The following is a 25,680-nucleotide window of genomic DNA, read 5'->3' on the forward strand; positions in this document are numbered from 1 at the left end:
TTTCCTTAGCTTAGTGCTGTGATCCCAAAGCAGGCCTGTGCTAAGACGCAGCCAGGGAACCACAGATAATCCTGTGAAGAATCACCCGCATTGCCTACATCCGTGTGGGACCTGAATTCAAGAATGCAGGGGTGAGCCAACAACCTGTTTTCCATGTGAATAGTGTAGGTTTACAGTACTTTTAAAAAACATTTATTTATTAGGTTTATCTCCTGATTTTTTCTCACAACGAACTTAAAGTGGCATGAGTTTAATGGTGACCACATTCATTCAAAAAGAGGACATGCATCTCCAAAATAGAGGAGAAAAGAGGATAAGTTCTATAGATACAAATTTAGAAATGATAATTGCAATTAAAATAGAAATACACAGTGTGGATCAGGTGACGGGTGTGTCTGGCTTGATTTACTGTCCAGGTGATGTTGATGAGGAACTTCAAAGTCTAGCTCTTCCTTCAGATAGTTCCATACCTTTAACCTGTATTCATCATTCCCTATTCATAACTGTTCATTGGTTTATACATTGTGATCATCCAGTTTTTCTTTTGCTTTTAAACAGCAGTTTTGGCAGGGTTCCCTCCACCAACTGGGAAGATATGCTATTATTTGTAAAATAGAAAGGAAACCTTTTTCTTTTTGTGTGATTGCAGTTCTGCTATACTGCAGTGCCATCTAGAGGCTACATAGTGGAAAAGCAGGAAATAAACTTATTAATAATATGAAAGTGACAAGTAACATTGCCTAACATTCCTTGTCTCTATCATTCTTGATAAGTTAGAACAACAAACAGCCCTAGTGTTTGTCAATGCCTGGATTAGAAAAATACCCTGAGGATGCACAGGCTTGGATTTAAACTCATTTAAATCATGGCAGCATAATGCCTACAGAAATTAAGTGCTTCCGCTGGCCTCATCCTTTGCTGCATTCTGGAGAGCCATTGAGAGGGGCTGGACCTTGACCCCTTGGCCTAAGGTACAGCCCTCACTGCACAAGAGTATTTGCAGCTTCTGCATTTAACTGAACTGAATCTGTTCAGTTTCAGCTGGTGTCCAGATAGACTGAAAAGATGGCATGAAATGGTGATGGTCCCTAGTGGATTAATGCATCGGTATCCTGCTGACTGCAAGAAAACTGCACCATATGGGAAATGATGTTCTGATTTTATTTTTGCTTGTAGTGTTCACATTGTATTGCTGTAAAAATGATGAATGGATCTCCTTTTAAGGTTCATGGCTATGACCTGAGTTAGATGTACAAGAATCTTGGTCTTCCCAAATGGCAATAGGAAGGCTTTTCTTTTTAAGGTTTGCTCATCCAAAAATGGAACAAATGCTTTGTGCCAAAAAGGCAGAGATATTGGACACGTTCCAGCCAAAATAGTTTCGTTCCAGTGAAAACAGGAATCAGATGTACAGTCCCTGCGATAGACTAATAGCACATTGCTATTTGCCATACGTTAATTGCAGTGACATTAGACCCATATTTTCTCATGTGCAATTGCCTTAATTGTTACCATCAGTGGCCTACGATGTCAGGCGGGAATGTCATTTGCAGAAATAGCTATTGCTCAAGACATGCTGGTTTGGCCCGGGGATTCATGAAGGTCATTGGAAAGAGCCATGCATCTATAATACCAAGCTGACAGGTGGTGAAAACAGATGTGGCTCCTTGTATGCATTGATACAGCGATGCGGACTTGAGGATGTGGCTGGCTTGGCCTGGGTTGTTGAGTATCCCGAAGCAGCTTCCTCAGGCTGCTCTCAGTTGAGGAAGGCTGCCCTCCAGATAAGTTGGGCTCCCATCATCCCCAGTTACATTCCAACACTTCTGAAGGGCACCAGGAAGGCTGTTCTCGTTTGCCAGGAAGGATGGCATTTGCTTCAAAAGCACACAGAACTTTCCATTTCCTGTATTATCTTGGCACATGCAAGTCTCACAGAATTTTGCATAAAGTGCAAAATTTAGCTAGTTCCTTCTCCCCGGGAAACCTGAAAACTGTAGTGCTCGCTCTCTCTGTAGTGTGTGTGAGTGTGTGTGTTGGTTGCAGAACTACCGGGACCTTCACCAAATTGCAGTTCCCAGGGTTCATCAGAGAACATTCAAACAGGCATAACATACATTGCTATATGATAGTCATGTGGATACAAAATCAGGAAAAAAGGGGCAGACAGAGGTTCAGCAGTGATATGCAGTAACAACAACAAAAATAATAATAACTATAACTGGAGTAAATTTCTGATGATGATGACAATGATGATGATGGGAAATCTCCATCTTTTTCAGTTTTCTCCAGTTTTCTCTCCTTTCTTTGAAATTCCTACAGGTCCTTTGCCTGGGCAGGTCCCTTGAAAATCATTTGAATTTTGCTTTAGGCCAAGTATGATAAGGAATCTCAACAGGTGATAGTGTAGGAACAGAAAACAGGTAAGGATTTCTAGGATTCAGGTGGATGTGAGAAAACCCACAAAACCAAGAAGGTGATAGAAACAGAGAAACAGAGTGAGTCAGAAGGGCTCTCCCAGGCCATCTAGTCTGACCCCTGGCTCCAGCCAGCTCCACTCATGCCATGCCTACCATGTGCAGAGAAACAGAGTGAGTCAGAAGGGCTCTCCCAGGCCATCTAGTCTGACCCCTGGCTCCAGCCAGCTCCACTCATGCCATGCCTACCATGTGCAGAGAAACAGAGTGAGTCAGAAGGGGCCTCACAGGCCATCTAGTCTGACCCCCGGCTCCAGCCAGCTCCACTCATGACATGCCTACCATGTGCATGTCCAGCCTATCCTTGAACACCCTCACTGATGGGGCCTCAACCACCGCCATGGAAGCCCATTCTATACCCTTGGGGACCTGCTGTCAGGAAGTACTTCCTGGCATCCAGACTGAACCTTGGTGATCAAAGAGAGCAAGGTAGCTGGACCTCTTTATAGAAATAAGTTGCTCAAAGTGGTGAACCAAGCCAAGGTTTGGGGATTTATAGGGCCAGAGAAAACGTCATTGGGCTCTTATGCTGCCTGGCAATTCCTGGATCAGTGAACTACAGCATCTCCTTTTGCCCAGGTGTCACCCGAGAGCAATGGCAACCAAGGCAGAAACTCACTCTTCTCGTGAAGAAACACTGTGGTCCATTCTGCTTTTGCATGGCAAGAGTTTCTGGTGGTAAATCCTCGTTCCCCTACTGGCATGCTCTCCAAGGCACTAGTGTGCAATCTCAACTTGTGCCTCCTGAACTACTGTGCTAAACAGTGGAGTCGAGGTTATTGTTTTCCAGCCTACAGAATGCTTTTCTGCATAAGCCAAGGTCCAAATTTAGGATAAAAACTCCGCAGTGTAGTCAGTATGGATGCACATTAACTGCTGGTGCTCTTTTAAAGTGAATGGAACACTCAACGTGATTGGTTCAACACCAGCATTAATTTCAAGCCAAATAAATGTGTAACCAGAGAGCCAGATACAGTTAAGGGCCCATTAACAGTGAGGAAAGCAGGCAGGAATGATCTTTTATCTTCTCTGTATCCCTCGCCAGGCAAGTGGATGTGACACATTGTCACATACAGACTTCATTTCTGTAGTTCACAGTAAGAATTCCAAGCATTTCGCTGCACTATTGAAGTGGGTGGGAAAAAGTCAAAGGGGGACTGTTTGGAAACGTTCAGTCAGGCATTCCAAATTCCTGCAAAGGCATCCCAGAGCAATCATTTTGGAGAACTTCTGCTGAGCAGTGCCTGCGAGACAGAAAGACAGAAATATGAGAGATCGGATGGCCAGGCCTGAAGAGAAGAATGCCATTGTTTCCCCAAAATATCACTTTGGGTTTCATTCAGTGGGTTGTGAAAGAAGAGCATGTGTGATTAGCATATCATCTGTCACTGTGACAATGTAAAACCCTATAGCACTGGTTTAAAATTAAGATTATTCCATTTATTGAGCCATCTTAATATCACTTAAATCTTGCTACATTTTTAAAGTGCCCCCTGCATCCCTGCTTGTCAATCATTGCACTCCATGTATTTATAAACTGCATCATGTAGGCATGTGAAGCTCCCCCACCCCACATACAGAATCGTATTTTCCTCGCTCGTTCAGGCTAGTTTCCTTGCTAGAGCAGATCAAAGTTTCCTTCAGCCCAGCTTCGTATCTCCAGCAGAGTCGTTCCTGAAGAAGTCGACAGCAGAATGCAATGGAAAAAGCCGTCAACATGTGGTAACCAGTGGTTTCCTGCCTCTGGATGTCCTGTTCTTGACTACTAAATCTAATGTGCATGAATAGATCCAGCTGCTGTTCATTCCCAATGCCATCACTCCCCATTAGCAATCCACAAGGGCACCAGCCAGCATAGGAGGGGAGATGCCAACAGGTTAGGGCACACTTCATCTGAAAAAGCTTTGCTTTTTTAAGGAATCCCCGTACCACCCACACACACACTTAAGGGGCGACTGCTCTCCTAAACAGCATGACAAAGAGCGTGCGTGCTCAGTGAGAGTGTGACTGTAGTGGGGGATAGGAAACTCGTGGGGATGGAATGGAGTGTCCCAGGGAAGGGCAAGGCTGGCTGGGATGCTGAACAAGAGCACTGCATGCTGCAACATTTTGCTGCAGGTCTCTTTGTCTAGGCTAGCAGCCACAAGCACAAATCTTGGAGGAATGAAATATGTCAGTTGATTATCCGTTTTGCACACTGGAAGAATGGAAAGGACATGCTGCAATGTCTGAAGAAACATGGATGATATTGTCAGGCTAATTTCTTTGTTTAGATTCCAGGAACAAGTGTGTTAGATACACTGGCCATAGGCCATCGCCGAGTTAGTCTGCTTTTAAAATGTGAATTTAAACAGTACTGGCAAACATGTAAAGATGCAGTAGATTCCAGCTGCTATTCCTTAGTAACCAAAGAACTGAATATTTCAATCTATGCATGTATTATTCAATTATGTTTATATCCCACCAGACCTTCCAGGAGTTCAAGGCAACACAGAGGGTTTCCTCTCTCCTCCCATGTTATCCTCACAACAGTCCTGTGAGGGAGGTTAGCCTGAGAGTAACTGGCCCAAGGCCACACACTGGAATTAGAGACTGCATGGGGACTCCAACCTGATTCTCCCCGGTCCAAGTGCAGCGCTCTGGCCACCACACCGTACTTGCAGCACAGAATACACATCCTGCCCCCACCCCACTTCCTTTTTCTTGCCTTGCTCTTTTACAAGGAGCAGTGGGAAGACATTCTGGTGCATGGCAAGAGGTCATGGGTTAATAAACCAGAGTAGAGTCTTGACAACAGTTCAGAGTGAAGAGTCAGCAATGGGTAAGTTTCCCATGAGAAGCACAAAAATACTGGAATGTTGTAAATAGCTTATGCTATTTGTGTTTCCTGAAGACAAAGAGGGGAGCGCTGGCTGGTTTTTTAACCATCTGTACGTCACCACGGCAGTCAGGCAATGCGCTCCGAGGCAGAAAGACAAAGCCCTCAGCACACACTCAGTTTTACAAAAAGAGGCTCCCAGCTAATGAAAACCAGCAGATGCTTCTTGGTTATGATTAATTTTCCCTGGGAAATTACTCTCAAAGAAATGACTGATATGCCAAGGGCAGGATCTGTAGTAGGACTGTGCAGATATTACAACCGATAGTAAGCGTGTGTGTGGTTGCAGAATGGTACGGAAAGATATGCTTTTCTCTGCATCTGCTCCCCCTTCTGCAAAATGGGAATAATAATATTGGGGGACCTTACAGGTATGCTTTACATATATAGTGTTGGCTCCAGGTTTTGGAGGGACAGCCTTGCTGCATCCCCTTTCTCAGTGCGTCCCTGTTCTCCTCACCACAGGTCTTCATGCTTTTTGCATTGTTACTATCTCTTGCTAGCCTGGCAGGCAGAGAGCCAGGGAGCGGCCAAGCTGTGGCACACGTAGCTGTTCTTTCTTACCCTCTCCACTGTCTTCGTGAGAGGCAGGCAGCAAGGAGGCTGCAGTGGTGAACAGGAGCTTCTAGTCCAGAGACTTAGCAAATACCCCAACAGTGTCCAGCCCTTTGACACTGGAATCGCTTGTAAGGCTTACTTAGATAATGTCTGCATTCAGACAGCATAACCCACTCTTCTGGGCTGAGTATGGGCTGGGTGTGGGTTGTCGTTGAACTGAAACACAAGTTATCATGTTGACTGAGCACTGCCACACTAACATACCATGTACAAGCCATAGTTCACAACCTGACAATAAACTGTGTGTTCTTTCCATGGCTTGCCCATGGTTACTAAACCATAGCTTGTTAGCATGGTGGGTTCAGACAACACAGTCATGTAAATTCCAGCCACAGCCATGGGGTTGTTGCCGATTGAACCCAATTAATGTATACAGAATGCTTTAGGTAGAGGTGTGAGGACTCAGTCAGGCTGTATGGGTTTGTTTCCCCTGGAATTAGGAACCAGTCTGTTCTTTCTCTCCTCTCCACTGCTGAATTTCACTGCCTCCTTGCCCTTGAAAATAACAAAAGAGGAAGGGTCTCTCAGAGTGGAGAGCTGTGAATTCTTCTCAGGGCCAGAGACAGGTCCAGGGCTGATAAGGATGTGGGATTGTTGGAAGCTCAACTGTCCCTGGCAGTTGATTTCTGAGCCGGGTTCAGGACATTTCTGCAGCATCCCTAGCTTTAAACACTAAGAAAAAGTAGTCGATGATATTAATATAAAGGAAAAATAAATATTTTATCATGCAATAAAGCAGCCATTCTTCTATTTCAATTTTGGGGCTGGAAATAGCACTTTCAGCACATGGTATATGTAGAATTATTACCTAAGAATATTTATTTTCCCCTCCCCCAATCTTGTTGACACAGTTTCCCTTCTTAGGATGCAATCCTGCACATGCTTAGGCAGATGAAACTCCCACAGGCAACTCCTAGCATTCCCCAATCAATATGGCTGGGTGGAATGCTGGTACTTGTAGGGCTTTTGTCTGTCTAAGCATGCATAGAATTATGCCCTCAGCAGCTGTTTAAATGACCTGGAAGAGGGGGGGACCAGTCTGCTGATCAAATTCGCAGATGATACTAAAATGGGGGCAGTGGCCACAACGGAGTAGCAGGTACTCTGGATCCAGAAGTATCTGGACAGACAATGGAAGTTGGCAGGGGACAGTGATGGTGTTCAATGCAAGATCTTGCATTTGGGGCACAGGAATGGGTGCCACTAGTACAGGTTAGGGGACAAGTGGCTGGAGAGCAGCACTTGTGAAAGGGATCTCGGAGTGCTGGCCAACTGCAGGCTAAACATGAGTCAGCAGTGTGTCATGGCAGTCAAGGGGGTGAATGCCACCCTTCGTTGCATAGCCAGAAGTATGGCTGCTAGATTGGGAAAGGTATTTCTGCCACTCTGTATGACTCTGGTGCACCCACAACTGGAGTATTGTGTTTGGTTCTGGGTTTCACATTACAGGAAAGATATAGCCAGGTTGGAATTGGTGCAGTGCAGGGCCACAAGGATGGTGGCTGGATTGCAGGGGAAGCCGTATGAAGCACGACTGAGGGAGCTGGGTCTTTTTGGCCTGGAGAGGAGAGGGTGTTACTCGTTGGTTGGATCTGTAAGTCCTGAGGTGGTAAAATGCGCTATCCTATTTCAGCCTGCACATGAGAACGGACCTTTCTAAACACTTCCCTGGTGTGAGAAGCAGAGCAGCCTCAGACCGTCCGGGGTTTGCATGCCATGGCCACGCAACCTGAGTCTTTGCCCCCACCAGACACATCAAGGTTGAAGTCAGAGTGCAACCGTAGAAACGGGATCCCGTGTGTTTCGTCAGACCCTGCTTCACTTTTGTCCAGTCTTAAGTTCAATTCATGCTGACTGCTGAGAACTTTTGAAAAATATATTTGCATGGAAATTCATACAGATGTTGACATGCATTTCTCCTAAGATGTGCATTTCTGTAGGCAATGTTGCCTAATATTTTGACATGCATTTTTCTTAATTTAATGCACCTTTCTACATTATTTTTATCCCTACACACATTTTTGTATGCACTTTTCCATAGTAGGCAGACTTTTTATTATTACTGAAGAATGTTGTTGCAAAATTCAGATAACTGCACTTTTGGAAGGATAACCAAGATAATTTGGTTACTGTATTGGTTTGAAATTTCAACATTAGGCAACTTAAAGAATGTAAACCAAATGAATTTCCCTTCCATCCCTGTATTTCAGAGCCAGTATTCTCTTTGTAAACTGGGGAAGGCAGGTGGTAGGGGAAAGCACAGGGTCCAAGAGGCCAAGTGGCAGTAGGCAGATCAAGCGATGTATACGCAAGCTGGCTTAATTTGCAAGCCATAGCTGTAGTAAAGGAAGTACCCAGAGATGTGAAAACTTGGGAACCCTCTTTTTAAAAAAATCAACAAATTTTGTATCTGCGAGAGGGACAGATTTGATAACAAAACAATGTTTTTTTCAAGACATTTTAGGTAAATTTGGGAAAAGATGGAATTACTCATTTCCCCCCCTAGTAGCTCCCCATTCAGAATTGGTTGTCACTCCTAGTAGTCCTAGGTGGTACAGTCTATTCCAGAACTTTAGGACTGCACCGGTCTGGCTAATGTTGGTGGTGAGAAAGAGGGAGAAAGAGGTGGAGGGACAAATGCATTGGTTCAGTTCCCATATGGATAAACTAAGAGGAGACTGACTAATACAATGGAACAACAGGTGAAATTCCACACGATAAATAGCAACGAAAGAATGCACTGGTGATTGGAAGAATTATGCATGATCCATTGGGAAAACAGGGACATGGGCAGTGTTGTTTTTGAAATGTCCTATCGGAAAGTAATTTGTGCTGTATTATATTGCTTGCTCACCTCGCTTTATGACCAACTCTGTGCAGGTTTTGATCAGAATAAAGCAAAAGAAAACACTTTCCCCCATGCCCCTCCGAGGCTACAGTGGAATGTTAACCAATCCCCTGATGGCAAAAGCAGTGTTTATTTTTAATTAAAAAATAACAGAGCAGATTTGACCTCAGTTTTCCCAGCAGCTATTCTTTTCCGTCATTGCAGCTCATAAGCTGTTTTCCCCTAGCTGATCTTTGTCGTTCTTTTTTCACTGTTACCTCTGGCTTTTTATCAGCATCACTAACCATTTAGCCACATAATTGGCCATCCAGCTTTGAAAAACTGCCCATAAAGACAGTCATCCAAATCCAGTGTTGTGTACAATGGGTAGACCTTGATGGGGACATGCATTTATTTCAATGATATTGCTTCAGAAATCAACCTGAAAAAGTGTCACCCAGACAAAAGAAATGGATGACTGTCGTCTTCCTCAAATTATTCTCCCTTCACCCAAACTGGATGGTCAGCACAGAGTTCATAGAATAGTAGAGCTGGAAGGGGCCATGAAGGCCATTGGGTCCAACCCCCTGCTGTTGCAGGACACCAAGTTACACCATCCCACTAAGATGGCCATCCAGTTTCTTTCTGAATGTCTCAGCTGTGGGAGTTGTTGAAACAGGGAAAACCGTGTGGATTTAGCTCCCTCAGGAAAGCAGTCTGGAATATCACTGAAGGAGCTAAGGCACCTCTTTCCACCTAAGGGCCAAATGTCATGTTGGAGGAGTTCTCAGAGGCCAGCTCCCAACTGCTTTCCCGAGGTGGCAAAAAGCAAGCAAGGACTGGGCCAAAGGACAAGACCAAAATACTAGAACAACAGCAACAAAATTAACCAGCATTTTTAGTTTAAAGCTCTTGCTGCCTTAGGTGAGCCATTTCAACCTACCAGAATGGGGGAAAGAAATTTTCTCAAATCTGGGAAACTACCAAATGTTGAAGGAAGAGGGACAGCACATGGGGAAAGGAGCAGGTCCATCTGATGAAGCCCAGATTAAAACCTCAGGTGGACTGGATTTGGCCCTCAAGCCTGAGGATCTCTAGCCCCTGTTCTGAAAGTCCTGTTATTATATAAAATAAAGCTTGGACTTGCGGAGAAGAAAGGACAATGGTGCCAGTGGCTTCTAGACAGGTGCTCACTAGGGAGTAATATAATGCAATAATTCTAATATATTCAGGTCTCCAGGCCCAGCAGTGGCCTTGAGTAGCTTCTGCAGCATCAGTTCCTTGGGGAGCCCATTGTTGTATGGACACTGCCACTGACCCTTCCCAGCACTGGTCGCTGGGCCTGAGCTGCCATTTTAATTTCCCACAGTGGCCTGCAGTGATGCTAACTTTGGGGCATTATAGGAAATTAAAATGGCGGCTCCATACCACCTAGTAGACAGGGATACTGCTACTGCTACCACCGTCACCTGCCAGAGCCCACATCAAAGTGGCTTCTGAGAGCACCAAATGGCAGCAGCCATCTGAATTGGTGCTGACATAACTTTCCCAGAATGCCCTGGTTTGACACCACATCAGAGCTGTGGAAGGTCAAATGGTGGCCATAGGGCTCTCGTGTGATGAACCCAGGAAGGTTTTTACCATGTCCACTGGACCTTCCTGAAACTTTTGTGTATAGGATGGAGTACACAAGTTTTAAATAAATAAATAAATAAAGTTTAAGGTGCTGCCTGTAGTACCATGTCTGCAACAGAACACGTGTGTTTACAAATATGCCCCCCACACATCAATCACAGCCCATATTAATGTTGCAGCTCCTTCCTTCCCTGTCAGCTGATGGATTCCACAATCCTTTATATCCAAACCTAACCAAAAAAGACAGTCTTGCAAAAAAAAGAAAAAAAGGTTCTTCTTCATCAGAAGTGACTCATCTTTGCATCTCCTCTGCCTCTCCATTTTGAGCGAATTCGCGCCTTGCCAGCCAGGGTGAGGCTAGCGGGTCCATTTGCCTCCCGTCCCAACAGCTATTTCCTGCCTCATTATGGCACTGATGCTGTGTGGATATCAAAACTTGGATGTAGAAACTGGGCAAAGAAAGCATTTCTTTGACTTTTCCAAAAGGGCACAATGAGCTCCACATCCTGCTGTCATGAGAGCACTTGGTAGCAAGGATTTTTGAAGCTTGACAACAAGTTGAATGGCGAGGGAAATGCATTTGAGGCAGCAATTTTTACCAACAGGAGTGCTCAGATTGCTGCTGTAGGGCTGCACTAATAAATGCCAGTTAAGATTTGCAAAGGTCTGCATGGGGCGTTTTGGCAGGAGGCCCATGTAGGCAATCTGGACTCCTCACCCAAGCCACTGGAAGTGGCTTTTGCGTGACAGCTACTCCCTTTAGCAAGCCGTGCAGTGCCACAGATGGCCCCTTCCCCTTGGAATGGTTTTACTCCATATAAACCGCTAGCGGTTTGTGTGGCTGCACAATTTTTACTGGCCTTGCTGTTGAACCTTTAATAGAAACCAAACACACAGAAATGTTACTAGGTGGATCTTGGCAGTATTGCTTGCATCTGGGTGCAGAACATCTTTCAGTCTGGGACGAAATTTCATTTCAGAGATGTTCTAGGGACTCATGGTGCAGGGCTTGGCTGAAGGAGAAAGGGGCAGGACCCAAAATACCAGTTTTAGGTGAAAGCTCTCACTGCCAGTAATTAAGCCTTTGGAGAGGCAGTTTTTAAATGGGGAAGAACCCACAGCAAAGCTGGGAACCCCTGTAAGGATCGCTGGTGAGGGAAGAGTAGGGTCTGGGAAAGGGGCATGGCTTTGCGGGGTTCCAGGGTGGGAGGGATTTGTCTCATGTGGTCCGAGTTCAACATCTCCATGCCATGAGAAGTTGTACCTGCTAGATTTTTCTATGTCAGACTGAAGTTAAAAGTGCAGGAGCACAGCAATGTAAGCATGTGGCAACCCTGATTATCACTGCAAATGCCTCCAACAACGATATATTTGCAGTCAGGAGGGCTGCCTTTAAAACATTGGTATGTGGGCTTGAATCCAGATGTGGGCATGCGCAAGTGCGTTAGTGGAAGAGGATTTCCTTGCCTGCTTCTCCGCATGGCAGCCTCTCTGCAGAGGCGGCTCAGAAGGTTAGAGACTTCCCACAGCACAGCGGCGATCACTGTTTCCTCATTGCTAAACCCAGTTGGGTTTGTTGTGGGTAGGATAGGATGTATATCTGCAGGCGAGGGCCAGATGCAACCCTAGGGGTGGCAACATGGCATGTTAAGGGTCTCCAGCCGTTTTAGGCCTGTGGGCACTTTGGGCCTTTTGAAAAATGGCACTACTACAAATTCTGTGTGTGTGTGCATGCATGCACACCCATGTAATTGTGAATTATGTGTCTATGCCTGTATAACTGTGAATTCTGTGTGTGCATTGCTCTGGCCTCTCTCTCTCTCTCTCTCTCTCTCTCTCTCTCTCTCTCTCTCTCTCTCACACACACACACACACACACACACACACACACACACCTCTCTTACCTTCCTTCCATTAGCTTATGTACTCATAGGAATCAGATGACTGGCTTGAATAGGGAGGGACAAAGCCCTCCTGCCAAAAATTGCCTGGGTGGGCAGAGGCCACCCTGCAAGCAAGGACCTTGCCCCTGCCCATCCACTGGCCAGAGAAGCAGCAGGTGCAGGGAGCTGATTCCTCCTCCCTGCCTAAAACAATAAAAAATTCTCAGATCCAGCACCCAGTTGCTGTGAGACTGGGAGCTGAACTGATGTACGCTCTGGGCTGTGGCTTTGTTCTTTGTCTTTGTGGCTGTGTATTGTATCTGTATTGTAAGCCACTTTGGGGAAGGTGGAGTATAAATCTTTCATATAAGCCAACAGCTTTCTCTGGTAAAGAGAAAGGCCCATGTGCTTTCTTCACAGGGTACCAGGCATGTAAATCAATGCTACCCAGCATATACTGAAGGCGCGTGAGTGTCTCTGTTCTGTTCCTGAACATGAAACAGTGGTGCACATTGCACTGCACATGTTTGCACTCCTCTGGTTCATGGCACCACACCTTGTTTTCACTGGGACTGTGCAACAAGACCAGCAAGGTCATCCCTTCCATTGTGCTTTATCTCCACAGTGACCGGCTGCACGGAGTGCAGCAGGACCGTTAATCTCAGCCGTCAGGCTCCGGCGCACGACAAACTCACTTTGAAGTGTCCAGCCCATCGGCTCTGTGTGAGTATGACTGAAGCAGCAACCTTTTGTAATCCTTGCTACTTTGCTGTTGCATGTTTGCTTAAGTTTTTTTGATATCTCCCTGCATTCGTTATTGTAAAACACACACAACAACTATCCATCATTTAGTCCGGGGCTGGGCAAAAGGTAAATCTGCAGAGGTTTTCGACTTCAGCTCCTAGAAGTATCTGCCAGCATGGCCATTGATCGGGAATGCTAGAAGATGAAAGGTTGTATAAATGCACCTGTGTTAGAGAGAAGGAAAGCCAACTCTGGAAAAAGAAAAGAAAAGATGCAGTTGCGCTGTTTAAACTGTTTAAAGTATAACACCACCAGGACTGCAGGGATAAAATGGGGTTTGGTTTTGATATCCTGGTGCTAACCGCACGCACTTGGGAATAGTCACCATTTTGCTGTGGAAAATGATAACCTTTTTCTAAAGTGAAACAACAAAAGACCAAGTGTCTGCAGCCAGGTGCAAGTACAGCTTGCGGCCCCAGACTGTACAATGCTCTATTAAAAATAAGAAGGAGCAGTGGCAACCAGCTTCTGGCCCAGGTAGCCCTGTCCTGAAGTCAGGGCTACTTGTTTCTGGAGAGGCCAGGATGTGAGCTATGTTGTGGCCTCTCAAGCCTCCTTCCCCTTTCCCTCCAAACTGCAGGATGAGAGGATGGGGACAGGTAGGTCACCTCCACAGCTCCTCCCACCGGACATAGGATGTTGGTAAACCTCCAGGTTCAGGGGCTTGCAGACATCACAACAGTATTGTGTCACACAGTATTGTGTCACACAAAACCACTGAAATCAATGGAATCTAGTCAGGGCTCCCTTAAGACCCATGCATTTTATTGGATTGACACTTGGATCCAAGTGTTGATCCATTAAGCATGATCTTATCCAAGTGCTTGTGAATGAGGATGGTGGAGAGGGTTGTGATGGACCTCCCTGGACTCCAGCCCTCGTCTTCTTCTTGTGTTCAGTCCTCACTTTTGAAGTGAGCCAGGCCAAAAGGAAGTCTGTGACTGCTTGCAGAACCCCTTTGGTGCAACTGGCCACCTTCTTCTGCAGCACATGCAGCTCACAAACAAGGGCTGCAAGTCCCGTGCATGGAAGAGGGATGCTGCTTGTGCAGCGTCTGCATGGGCTTGCATGCTGGTGGGCAAGCACTCACCTGGAAGTTGGAATCACAACCGCAAGAAAGGGGACTGCTGAGTCCAGGGAATCCAACAGAGTCCCGCCCATGAAAGAGATTCCTCACACATCCCTAGTGGTGGGTAATCCACAATGGAAGTTCCTGTGTCATTGTTGGGTTGATGCAGCGGTGAAGAATCCCAGCCTAGGAACCAGATCTGGTCCTCCGGGGTTCTCTAGATGGTCATGTCCTTTCATGGCCATACCCCTTGCCACAGACCACTGCTTAGTGGTTTCTCAACCCTTAAGCTGCCAGGGCCTCGACACCCTGGGTTAACAGTCAATCACAAAGCACTGTTGGTTTTGAAGATTGTGAAAAAGAGTCATTGCATTTATTTGAATAACAAGTCATAAGTTTGGATTTGGAGTCTAGTGTGATATGGGGTCCTTGACACAAGCTCTGGCTTATCTTTGCAGTATCAACCCCCCCCCCCCCCCCGCCCCATGAATCTCCTAAGCCAAACATTCTTGGAGGAAATTCTTTTCCGCCACTCTGGGTACTTAGAGGCCTTCCTTACAAGCTGTGTTTGCTTGTCAGATAACTTTCAGAAAGTTAGCTTTCTAATCAAAAGAGAACAGTGGATTTTCAGCCACACCTTTAAAATGTGTATTTTATATTGCCATGCTTTTTAATTAAATGGGAGAGCTCTCTCGAATTGCTTGGAGCGTGTGTTGATTGTGGGGCTCGTGAGGATGTTTCTGGGAGGCAGGAAAAGCTGTCCCGTGCCATTCATCATTCAGGTTAGTTTTGAACATTTGACTCAAAGTGAGGCTGACTCTCAAAAGAGGCACAGTTCAGATGAGCATGATACCAGCTGCTCTGTCAGACCGAACAGCTGGATAACTTGAATATTATCTTAACAAAAGCACCTTTTCTGAAATATTCGAGCCTTAGGCAAAAAAGCTAGTCCTCCACATGAGTGCAAAATGTGGGTCCTGGAGCATATTTTTTGGGTGGGTGGGGGTGTTTGAACGTGAGGCTTTTTTGTAGAAGAAGGAATTGCAAGACGCAAATTGACATATTAAATGTGCATGTATCTGGCAGCTATAACTTTTCCCGTTTTTATTCTAAAATAGATGCAGGGCATCTAGGGTATATCATACCCTTGCAGGAAGGGGGCATAGGAAACTTTTAGCCCCCTACTCTATGTTGTGAGCCGCCCCGAGGCTTCGGCGAATGGGGCGGCATAGAAATGTTTTAAATAAATAAATAAATAAAAGACATAGCTGCTTAGACATACAGCTAAGGTGATTTTCAGAAGGGTAGTGGTGTTAGTCTGAGGCAGCAAAAACAGCTGAGTTTTATGACACCACAAAAAAGCTAACAATTTTAGTCTGGCGTGAGTTTTCACGGACATTGTCCACTATCTTCAGTTTGGCAGATTTACATACACTTGCATGTTAGGGTGAATGGGTAATGTAAGCTGTGTGTGTTTTAAGTTTTGCTTTGCAATTATAATAAAACAAAAAGTTGCAAAAACGGCAAGCAATAACTCCAGCATCAAGAATGTAAGGAAAACAAGAATAAAAGCATATCCAATCACAGTAACTGTTCAGAACCCCCTTAATTTTAAAAAACACACCGAACAAAAATTAATATCTGTTGCAAATATATCAATTAATATAAGCAACAGTCCACAATACTGGGGCATATCGGTCAATGTGCAGACTCAAGCTGGTTGCACATCGGATTAGGTCACCCTGAAAGTAAGCCAAGGTGGGTGGGTTGTTCAGTTACTCACCTAGGTTGCTCTAAGCAGATGATCAGGTGCTCTGCAGCTTGCTGTGGCTTGTTTCCCCCTCAGTCTCCCTGTCGGCTCCTGTCACTTATCCCCTGGGCTTTTACAGCACAACTTCACCAGCTGAGTCCAGTGAGTGGGAACCCTAAGAGAGTAGAACATATTTTGCAGAATTCTATTTCACCTATAGGGAGATTCGTACATACTTTCCTTTTCTCCCCCTTCAGAGAAATTTGTACCGATGCACACAAGTGCAGCAGTTATGAAGATGAAGTGCAATAATTACTGCAGATCTGTGTGAACCACCCCACAAAATTTAAGAAAGAAGTTACATTTGCATTCATCTGCCCAAAGGAGAAAAAAATAATGAGAAATATTTTCAAATCTTCCTGAGGGTGAAAAGAAAGTGTTACTTCCTAGGGAGGTAATGGTGTATCAAGGAGGAGGGAGGCAGAAAGTGCCACTAGCAAGATAGAAACATAGAAACAGAGTGAGTCAGAAGGGATCTCCCAGGCCATCTAGTCTGACCCCCGGCTCCAGCCGGCTCCGCTCATGACATGTGTACCATGTGCATGTCTAGCCTATCCTTGAACACCCTCACTGATGGGGCTTCAACCACTCCCATGGAAGCCCATTCCATGCCCTCGGGGTCCTAACTGTCAGGAAGTACTTCCTGGCATCTAAATTGAACCTGGGTTCCCTGAGCTTTGCTCTGTTGGAATGTGTCCAGCTCTCATCTGCAGGGGAGAACAGGCCTCTACCCACCTCCATGTGACACCCCCTCACAAACCTGTATGTCGCCAACAGATCCCCTCAGAGTCCCCTCTTCTCCAGGCTGAAGAGACCCAGTTCCCTCAGTCTCGCCTCATACGGCTCCCCCTGCAAACCAGCCACCAACCTTGTGGCCCTACGATTGCAAGGAATGGCCAAGTTTTTCACTGCTCTAGCCAGGTAGACCTTGAAACAAATGGAGCTGATAACCCCCTAACTGGGTTTGCACAACATCATAGGGTGGCTACTTTATGGCTTCAAAGCCACTTCCAAAAGACATGGCTTGCTTTAGGGGTTTCATAGTCACCCCTGATAGCTTGCTGTGTCACCCAAACCCAGATGACAAAAGCCCAAGGGAAACTCAAAACCCTACTTATCCACTTGGCTCCTGAGATACCTTCCAGTCTTCGGCAGAAGATAACAGATAAGTTCTTTGGTATGGTGTGAACCAAGATCTGGGACATGTTCCCCCTCATATCAGTACCTGTGTCCTGCTAAGCAAAAGCCAGGGAGGAGACTCCCTGCAAATGAACATCTGAAAAGCTGCACAGAGTTAGGAAAATATGCTTGAGGAATATAAAGAGGAATATCACACAACATAAATTACCTGTGATAAGACATACATCCTAAGAAACATTGAAATATTGTTTACTCACCCTGATGTGCTCTGAAGGCAATGCGTTTGGACAAAGGTTGTTTAAAGTTAGAATTATCTTTGCTGTTCTCCAAGCTGAAAGTTTCATTCTATGTAAGATTCTAACTGCCCCTACAGAAGTATATTCTAAAGTATCTGAAGCTGTAATATCGCCCAATCCTGTACTATCCATGTGCCCAAAAGGCCCTGTCTGTCTGCCTTTGGGAGTAAAACCAATTCCAACGAGGTCCACAATGCTCAGCATAAGACATAAATAAAAATCAGCACTGAACAAAACAAGAGTAAACAAGAACTAATTCAATCATTACTGTTACGATCATTAATAGAGATTGTTAATATTATTAATGCTGATATAATGTTAATAAATACTGAATGTTATTATTATGAATAAATAATAAGTGTAAATAGGAAATGTGCTGAAACCTTCTTTTGCCCAAATACTGTTTAATTCTAGCTATTTTTCTCCCAGTGGTCGACTGAGACTGGAACGAACCTCTATTGGGAGAAAAATAACTGGGGAGGAAACAGTATTTGGGGTGGGAGGGAATCATTGGGAGAAGCAAGGTGCCTCCTCTCCCTCTCCCCCATTCAGGGCTTTAAACTGAGCTCCATCCATCACTTTATGGGAAATCAATACAACCCACGTTCTGACACATGGGTTATGCTGTGATAACAGCGACTTTGCCCCAAACATCTGTTTCTGGAATTATGTGAGAAATTTAGTTAAACAAGGTTTGCCAAGGAATCCAAAATGTCTCAAGAACATTGCGTTTTCATGAATCCCCAAGGGGGTGAAGAGGGTGTACATCAACAAACTAAAGGTTCAAAGCATACAAACTAACCACTAATCCAGATTTTGAGCAAGTTTTTATAACTGGACACAAACGCTGTGTACTACCTTTCCTGCTAGTTGTAAAGTTTCACTGGCAGGATGCAGAACTCCAAATGGTTGGAATTTGCCTTCCTTCTTCCACATGGGGCAGAGGATCAAGTGTTATAGTCAGGGATTTTGCTGAATGCGTACTTGCAGATTGTGCATGCACTGATCTTCCCTCAATTAACATTTATTCTGAAATATCTAAATGAATGACAACTTGACTAAGAAAAGGAAGCAACATATTATTCAATGTTGCTAGGAGAGCTCTCACTGTATGCTTATTAAGCTAATGCAGCCTTCCAGGTAAGTTGGACTTCAACTGCCATCAGGCTTACCAGCATAGTCCATGGTCAGAGTTATGGTCCAGCACATCTGGAGGGCACCAGCCTAGGGATGTGAGCTGAAAGCCACATATGAAATAAAATCTCACACACTTCAGTGCCACAGTGGACTAAAGTTAAATGGTTAAATACACAATCTTACGCAGGCCTTCTTTTTCTGTCTAATCTTGCATAGAGTTGTGCCCTAACAGAGCAATCTTAACGATGCCTAATCAGAAGTCCCACAGAGTTCAGAGGAGCTTACACCCAGGTATTTGTGTGCAGAAACATTGCAGAGGGATCTAAGAAGCCCCTTGGGGCACTAAATTCTAACCCATAGCTGACTTCATTAGTGGTTATTCAGTTGTCTGTAAAAAGACAAAGCTTGATGGAGATAATCATTCCATCCCCTTTTCATCCTGAGTGCTTGGAGAGATGCACTCACACAGTTTATATTTACAGGTGGCAGACTTTGATTCCAGAGGGGGATTTCCTTCTCAAGCAAATACCAGCTGCAGTTGAGGGACTTTCCTCAGGGTTGCGACAGGGATCCAACTTCTTAAATTCATGCTCCGTGCCTGCTTTGATCTCCTTAGCTATCATTCTGTAGTCTTTGATGGTTCAAATCTGTAAAGTCCAAATTTGGGGACAGGGATGGGGATGGTTGGGAATGTACAGACTGTACAAGCCCTCATGGCCGAAATTTCTGCCACACGGGCAGGGCAGGGCAGGGCAGGCCAGGAGAGTGGGGGGCAGTGGTCCCTCAGAGTAGTCCACCCCTGCCTGAAATAAATATTCCTGCTCTGCTTATTTTCTAGCAGGCTCAGTGTTAGGCATTGACTCAGTGAAGTAATTGCCAAGGGCTGAGAAGCTTGGAGGTGCCCCAAGGTGCCCGTACCTGGCTCTGTTGAACCCCTTGTCACTGACACCACCAGTATAGCAGCCGTAGCCTCGCCTCCTTCCGACAAATTTTCCAGATAGTGGCACTTGTGAGTGAAGCTCAGCAGAGCACATAATCTGTTTTAGTGGCCCACCATGCTAGATCCTCTCAAACACAGTGTCCAATCTGTCATTGATCTAGGGTTGGGCACTGTATTTTGGATAACCAAACAGGGTGGCCAGCCAGCATGGAGCACAGTCAAGGGCTGCCTCGGTGGTGGTTCAAGAGAACCGCCCACTCAAAAAAGGTTTCATCTGCCTAAGTGTGGTAATTGGGGGTGCTGGTGGTGGTGGGAGCAGAGGGTGTTGGCAGCCTGGAAGTCTGGCCGCTGGTGGTTGGACATGGGCACCACCATATTGCCAGTTCACTAAATCCTGGTGCCATCCCTGTGGTTTCTCTACTGGGATCTTGAAGGACAGGGAAATGGAAGCTCAGGAAAGTGAGTCCATGTGACAGAAGAGCCCAGAACTAGCTGGTGCAATGGTACTTCTGCGTGAAAACACATGGCATTGCCATCTGTGCGAGTCCAATAGGCAATTCCACATGGCTCTATCATTTATTTATTTACTTTAAATACCTCCTAACTTCCTTTCAAGGCCGTGTCTCATCAAGGCAGTTTACAAAGTAGCATTTTAAAACAATAACTTGTAAAATACAATTCAAATGCAAACTCTTTTCAGTTTTGGAGGAGCACATTCCAACAAGAAACTATAAAGAGTTGCTTCAAAGAAAATAGCCTGTCTGCAGAGATAAAGATTGCGTTTTGTCCTGACAAAGTTACTGTTCCCAGGACAGACCTGTGATCAGCAGTTTAGTTCACAAGTGACAAGTGATAAGACCTTGCCTTGCTGAGCTTTTAAAGCTTTGCTTTAGGGAGTGAAATCCTCTCCATTCAAATGTCTTGGTTTTAAAGCAGGATGAATCATACAGCATGTAACCATATAGACCTTGAGACAAAGTATTTGTATATATCTGATGCATGCGTGCGTATACATACGCACGTATGCACAAACACACACACATATAAGTATATATATCTAGACCATTGTTGAAAAATAAAGAAAAATGAAACACTACAATTCCGTTCTTTATGAATGTAATTTAGATGGGTTCATCATTGTATGCAGATGGGATTAGAGGGGCCCTAAACAGCCCAACTTTGTTCATCCAAGAATGAAGCTCCTTTCGAAATAAAGCCAAAATATTTTAATCCCCCTAGAGTTCTTTTATCCTCTGCATCTGTCTTACACTGGAAACACATTTTTGAGATTTCTTTGTGAAAATTACTTTTCTTCCACCTCCCTCCCCACTGTATTCTGCGGGGTCAACAGAGTGTGATTTTACTCAGGCTGAGTAACATCTGAGATTCATCACGTTTTGCAGGCTACAGAAAACCATCACAGAGGGTCTAATGAATCTTGACTGTTAGTCAAGCTGGAGAATCCCCTTGCAGACAATGCGTGCATTCAAAATTACAACAAAGCGAAATGCCTTTGTACACTCTGGTTTTGTGAGTGCGGCAGGACGTTCCATTTCATGACAATTAAAAGATGCTGGACTAGAAGGGAGATGGTTCCTGCTGGCGTCCAGGGTTTGCAAGGTATGAGCCAGAGGCCTTGCTCTTGCTCTCTGGTGGAACCCGCAGCAGAAAGGTGGGGCTTCTTCCTGCCCTTCTGATCACTTTGGTGCAATAAATGACAACAGCCTGAGGCAGTCTTCACAGCCCTGGCCAGCATAGCCAGAGTAGAGGACATGAATCACCGAAGTTAGCATATTGATTTGTGTTGGAAGCCACCGAGGCTTTTGTGAATGGGGTGGCATACAAGATTTCCAAATAAATAAATAAACAAAAACAAACAAACAAACCCCACACATGGTAATTCACACACATAGATGCAGATTGTGAAAACAACCAAAACATTAAATTATAAAGCCATACGTTTCCTCTGCTGAAGGGCACCTTTGCCAGGTTAGAGTCAGTGCAGCGCAGGGTCACGATGATGGTGGCCGGATTGCAGGGAAAGCCATATGAGGCAAGACTGAGGGAACTGGGTCTCTTCAGCCTGGAGAAGAGAAGACTCTGAGGGGATCTGTTGGCAGCATATAGGTATGTGAGGGGGTGTCACACGAAGGTGGGTAGTGACCTGTTCTCACCTGCAGAGGAAGGCAGGACACATTCCAACAGAACCAAGCTCAAGGAACCGAGGTTCAGTATGGATGCCAGGAAGTAGTTCCTGACAGTTAGAACCTCAAGGGTATGGAATGGGCTTCCACGGGAGCTGGTTGAAGCCCCACTGGTGAGGGTGCTCAAGGATAGGCTAGACATGCACATGGTAGGCATGTCATGAGCAGAGCTGGCTGGAGCCGGGGGTCAGACTAGATGGCCCAGAAGACCCCTTCTGACTCGCTCTGTTTCTATGCTGCTCTGGGGGCATCCAAATGATTGCTGCAACTTTGAATGACCCAATGAAGCAGGCAGTGAACATTGGCAAAAACTGCAGAGCCCAGTGCTTTGGTGTTCAGTATCCTTTGCAATACCAGACCAGAGAGCTGAGCCTCAGCTTCAGAAGGTCTTGGTGCAGCCCTCTTCAGAACTCCAGAACTTTGGAATGTGGTTGATGGATTGTATATTTGAATACACCCTCTCCTTAGCATGTTAACTTTCCGCAGGCAGAAAGTCCAGGATTCTTTCTATTGGCCTTCTTAGTTTTAGTCCTTAGTGCATGCAGAAGTTATCTTTTACAAAAATATTTTCTTTGCAAAAAAGAAACCATGCGGCTCAGAAGCTGCTTATGTATATGCGTATTTGTTTTTAAAATGAAAGTGGTGATTTCTGACCACGGGTGCAGAAGCTCAAATATTACGAGGCCTGCAATAAAACAACGCAGATTGGCAGAAATGACTGATGTGATAAACAGAAGCGGGCTTGTTTATTCAGGCTGCTGGGCATCCACAGAGGGGATGTTTGTTGCCTCATGACCTGAGGAACATAACTGTTGCTGAAGCGAAAGCTGTGGAAAGGGTGTTCCTCCCTCAGGCATCTCACTTCCTTCAACCCTTGGATTCAACCCACTGGGGTCATATGTGCCTCAATAAAATGCCTTCTCCTTCCATTTTCTTTGGTTTCTTTTGGCCGTCATATGATAGAGCACAAATTCTATTCTCCATTTCACGCCTGTCTGTGGCTTTCATGGCCCACAGAAGACAGCAGAAGCGATTTTTTTTCCTGAGAAGTGGGATCACAGTCCCACTGGTTTTCTTGCTCCCCACCAACCTCAAGAAATGGCATAACTATAGAGGAGAGCAGTGTGTGGGTCTGCCCGTTCTCATTCTGGTTTCAAATCAAAGAACCAGAAATGGAGGGGAGAGGCTTCAGGGGCCTTGAAATTGCCCATCAGCAGTGAGATGGTGGGCTAAACAGCAAACAGGGTGCAATCCTATGCAAGTTCAGGCAGAAAAGGCCTACATCTCTCAGCATGCTCCAACCATAGCTTGTTGGGGCATGCTAGGAGCTGTAGGCCCTTCCCTGTCTAAGCTTGCATATGACTGTGCTCTTCCTCAGTCTTCTGCACTGTTATTTGGGTAAGAGGGGGTGATTCCTGGCTGGCATCTGGAGGTAGTTGAGGGCAACACCTGCTGCTTCTGGCAGAGAGAGAGAGAGAGAGAGAGAGAGAGAGAGAGAGAGAGAGAGAGAGGCAACAGGTGGGGAGAGCTTTATAGAAAAGCCCTTTGTTAAATTAAACTTAAAAGTATGTTTAGGAAGCAGAGTGTCTGATTCCATAAGATGCAATCCACTAGCAATGAAATTCAATGTCAGAGATGACTGAATCCTAGGCAGAAGAAGAAAAACAAATTGTGAGTGACAGGGGAGGAGGAACCAATCCCAAAACCAAGTGAGGAAATGCCCTGTATTTCTATTTAAGTAATAATAATTAGTTCTACGTTTGTGCATCTATGTGTGCAAATTTAAAACCAAATTCTGTGTATGCATGTGAACGTGTGCACACAAATACTCACACAGAGTGGTTAGAGTGTTGGACTAGGGACCTGGAGATCTGGGTTCTTACAAAAGGAAGAAAAGCAGGGTATAAATGTATTAATAGATGTGCATAGGCAAATTATGTACAAATTGGAGTCCTCCTTTCCCCCACTTTTCTGGCAACGTATAAGGGGCAGCCCTAATTGTCCTGGGCAGCCAGGCCAGGTACCCACCCACCTTCCCTCAGGGAGGAGTGTTATCTGAGGCCAGTGCTAACTGACCATTCATTTGAGGAGTGCTCCTCCAGTGTTAGATGCCAATGTACAGCAGTTGTTGGGGAACATGGGTGGGAGGGTTCTGTCCCACTCATGTCTGGCATGTGGATTTCCTGTGGGCAGCTGGTTGGCCACTGTGTGAACAGAATGCTGGACAAGATGGACCCTTTGTCTGACCCAGCAGGGCTTTTCTTAATTTTTTGTGGCCTATAGAAAAGAAAAAAGGGGGACATTAAAGCTGAGGTTAGACTTGCCTGTAATTGGAAGCAGGGAATGCCCAACACCTCCCACCCCGCTTGGGCAACTGATAGGTCAAGGAACCACACTTAGGCCCAGTGTAAAGTCAGACCAAGGCAGAAACCCATGCCAGAAGTGAGCACTTGGGGAACCAAAAGCATCCTCAGCTCCTCCAGACAAGAAGGTTTAGGAAAACCATGGCTTTCTACCCCACTCTCCATGTTTGCTGATTCATTAATGCCTGCAAAATAAAGCTGCTTCTTGTTACATGCCATCAGATTCACTTTGACTTTATGGCAACCCTATGAATGAAAGCCCTCCAAAGTTCAGCTCAGCTCTTGTAAACTCAAGGCTGTAGCTTCCTTAAGGACTCGATTCACCTCAAAACTGGTCTGTTTCTTCCTTCAACTTGCCATAGCATTTTTGTGTCCTCTAGTGAGACGTTTTCTTCCATTCTCATGATATTCCTGAAGTATGACAGCTTCAGTCTTGTAATTTTTGCTTCCAGGTTCTGGCTTGATTTGATCTAGGAACTGCTTGTTCATCTTTCTGTCAGTCCAGGGTATTCCCAAAGCTCTACTCTAACACCATGTTTCAAACATAGCAATTTTCTTCCGTCAGCTTTCTTCCTTGTCCAGTTTCACATCTGTACATAGTGATAGGGAAGACAATAGTGTGGATGATCTTGGCCTTGGTCTCCAGGGAAACATCCTTACACTCGATCATTTCTACTTCCTTCATTGTCGCCCTTCGGAGTCTCGATCTTCTTCTGTCTTCTTGGCTGCAGTCTCTCTTTGAATTGATAACTTCGCCAAGGTATGTACAATCTTTCATAATTTCAATTCCTTCATTGTTGATACAAAAGTTCTTTAGTCCTTCTGTAGTCATGCAGTCAGAGTGTTGGCCTAACCATATTCCAAGACTTATGTAGGGGACGTTGTGGCAAATGGTGATAGTTGCACAAAAGGTTCTTTAATGACTACCCCTTTGTACTTGGCTCATGAGATGGGGAATCAGGTAATCACTAGGGGCAGGGCCAGACTGGGGCAGGGAGGGGGCCTCCTGGCATCATTGGCTGTGCTGCTGGCCATGCCTGCAGAGTTTCACATGTTTCTGCGGCCTGCCAGCATAAGCCAGAAGGCCCTCCAGCTTCCACGGGTACAGTTTTCTCAAGAAAATAAAGCTGCAGCCCCTGAGCAATTGAGCACCACTACTTTTCCTATGGCTCCGCTGCCATGAAAGACCTTAGCAAAATGGGAGAGCACGTGCTTTGCAGGAAATTTGCCTCCAGTCCCTGGCGCCTCCAGTTTCACAAGGCCCAGGTACGTAGTCCATGAAGGGTAAGGTTTCTTCCTAAGATGCTAGAAAGCCCTTGCTAGGGAGCAGACAGCACGAGATGGGCAAATAGGTCAAGCTGGGATCACAGAAGCATTGAATCTCTTTCAGGCTGAGGACCTAATTTAGTTGGGGACAAGATGCTTTTAGGGTGGCACATTCCACGGATGGGCAGGGCAGGGCCCACAGTACTAAAGATGCCCAGCTCACTGCTAGTGACTGTGCCTTAGAAGAGGCCTGTCAACCTTGTGGAATGGCGACCGAGCTGCAGAAAAGCCAACACCCTCCCTCCCTCCCAAGGCTTGGTGGTTGTGGGGAAG

General features: G+C 45.5%; 1 protein-coding gene across 4 annotated transcripts in view; it reads left to right on the forward strand.

The window, feature by feature from the left end:
- The window catches only part of CALD1 (caldesmon 1), a 203,995-nt gene that overhangs the window by 62,868 nt on the left and 115,447 nt on the right, over positions 1 to 25,680 (forward strand). For all 4 annotated transcript variants that reach the window (XM_044455647.1, XM_044455649.1, XM_044455645.1 and 1 more), the window contains one exon: positions 12,944 to 13,041. The gene's annotated coding sequence lies outside the window, so the exon portion shown is untranslated. The remainder of the gene's footprint in view (positions 1 to 12,943; positions 13,042 to 25,680) is intronic.

This window comes from Varanus komodoensis, unplaced genomic scaffold (assembly GCF_004798865.1).
Source record: "Varanus komodoensis strain SLA01 unplaced genomic scaffold, ASM479886v1 scaffold8, whole genome shotgun sequence".
NCBI lineage: Eukaryota > Metazoa > Chordata > Lepidosauria > Squamata > Varanidae > Varanus > Varanus komodoensis.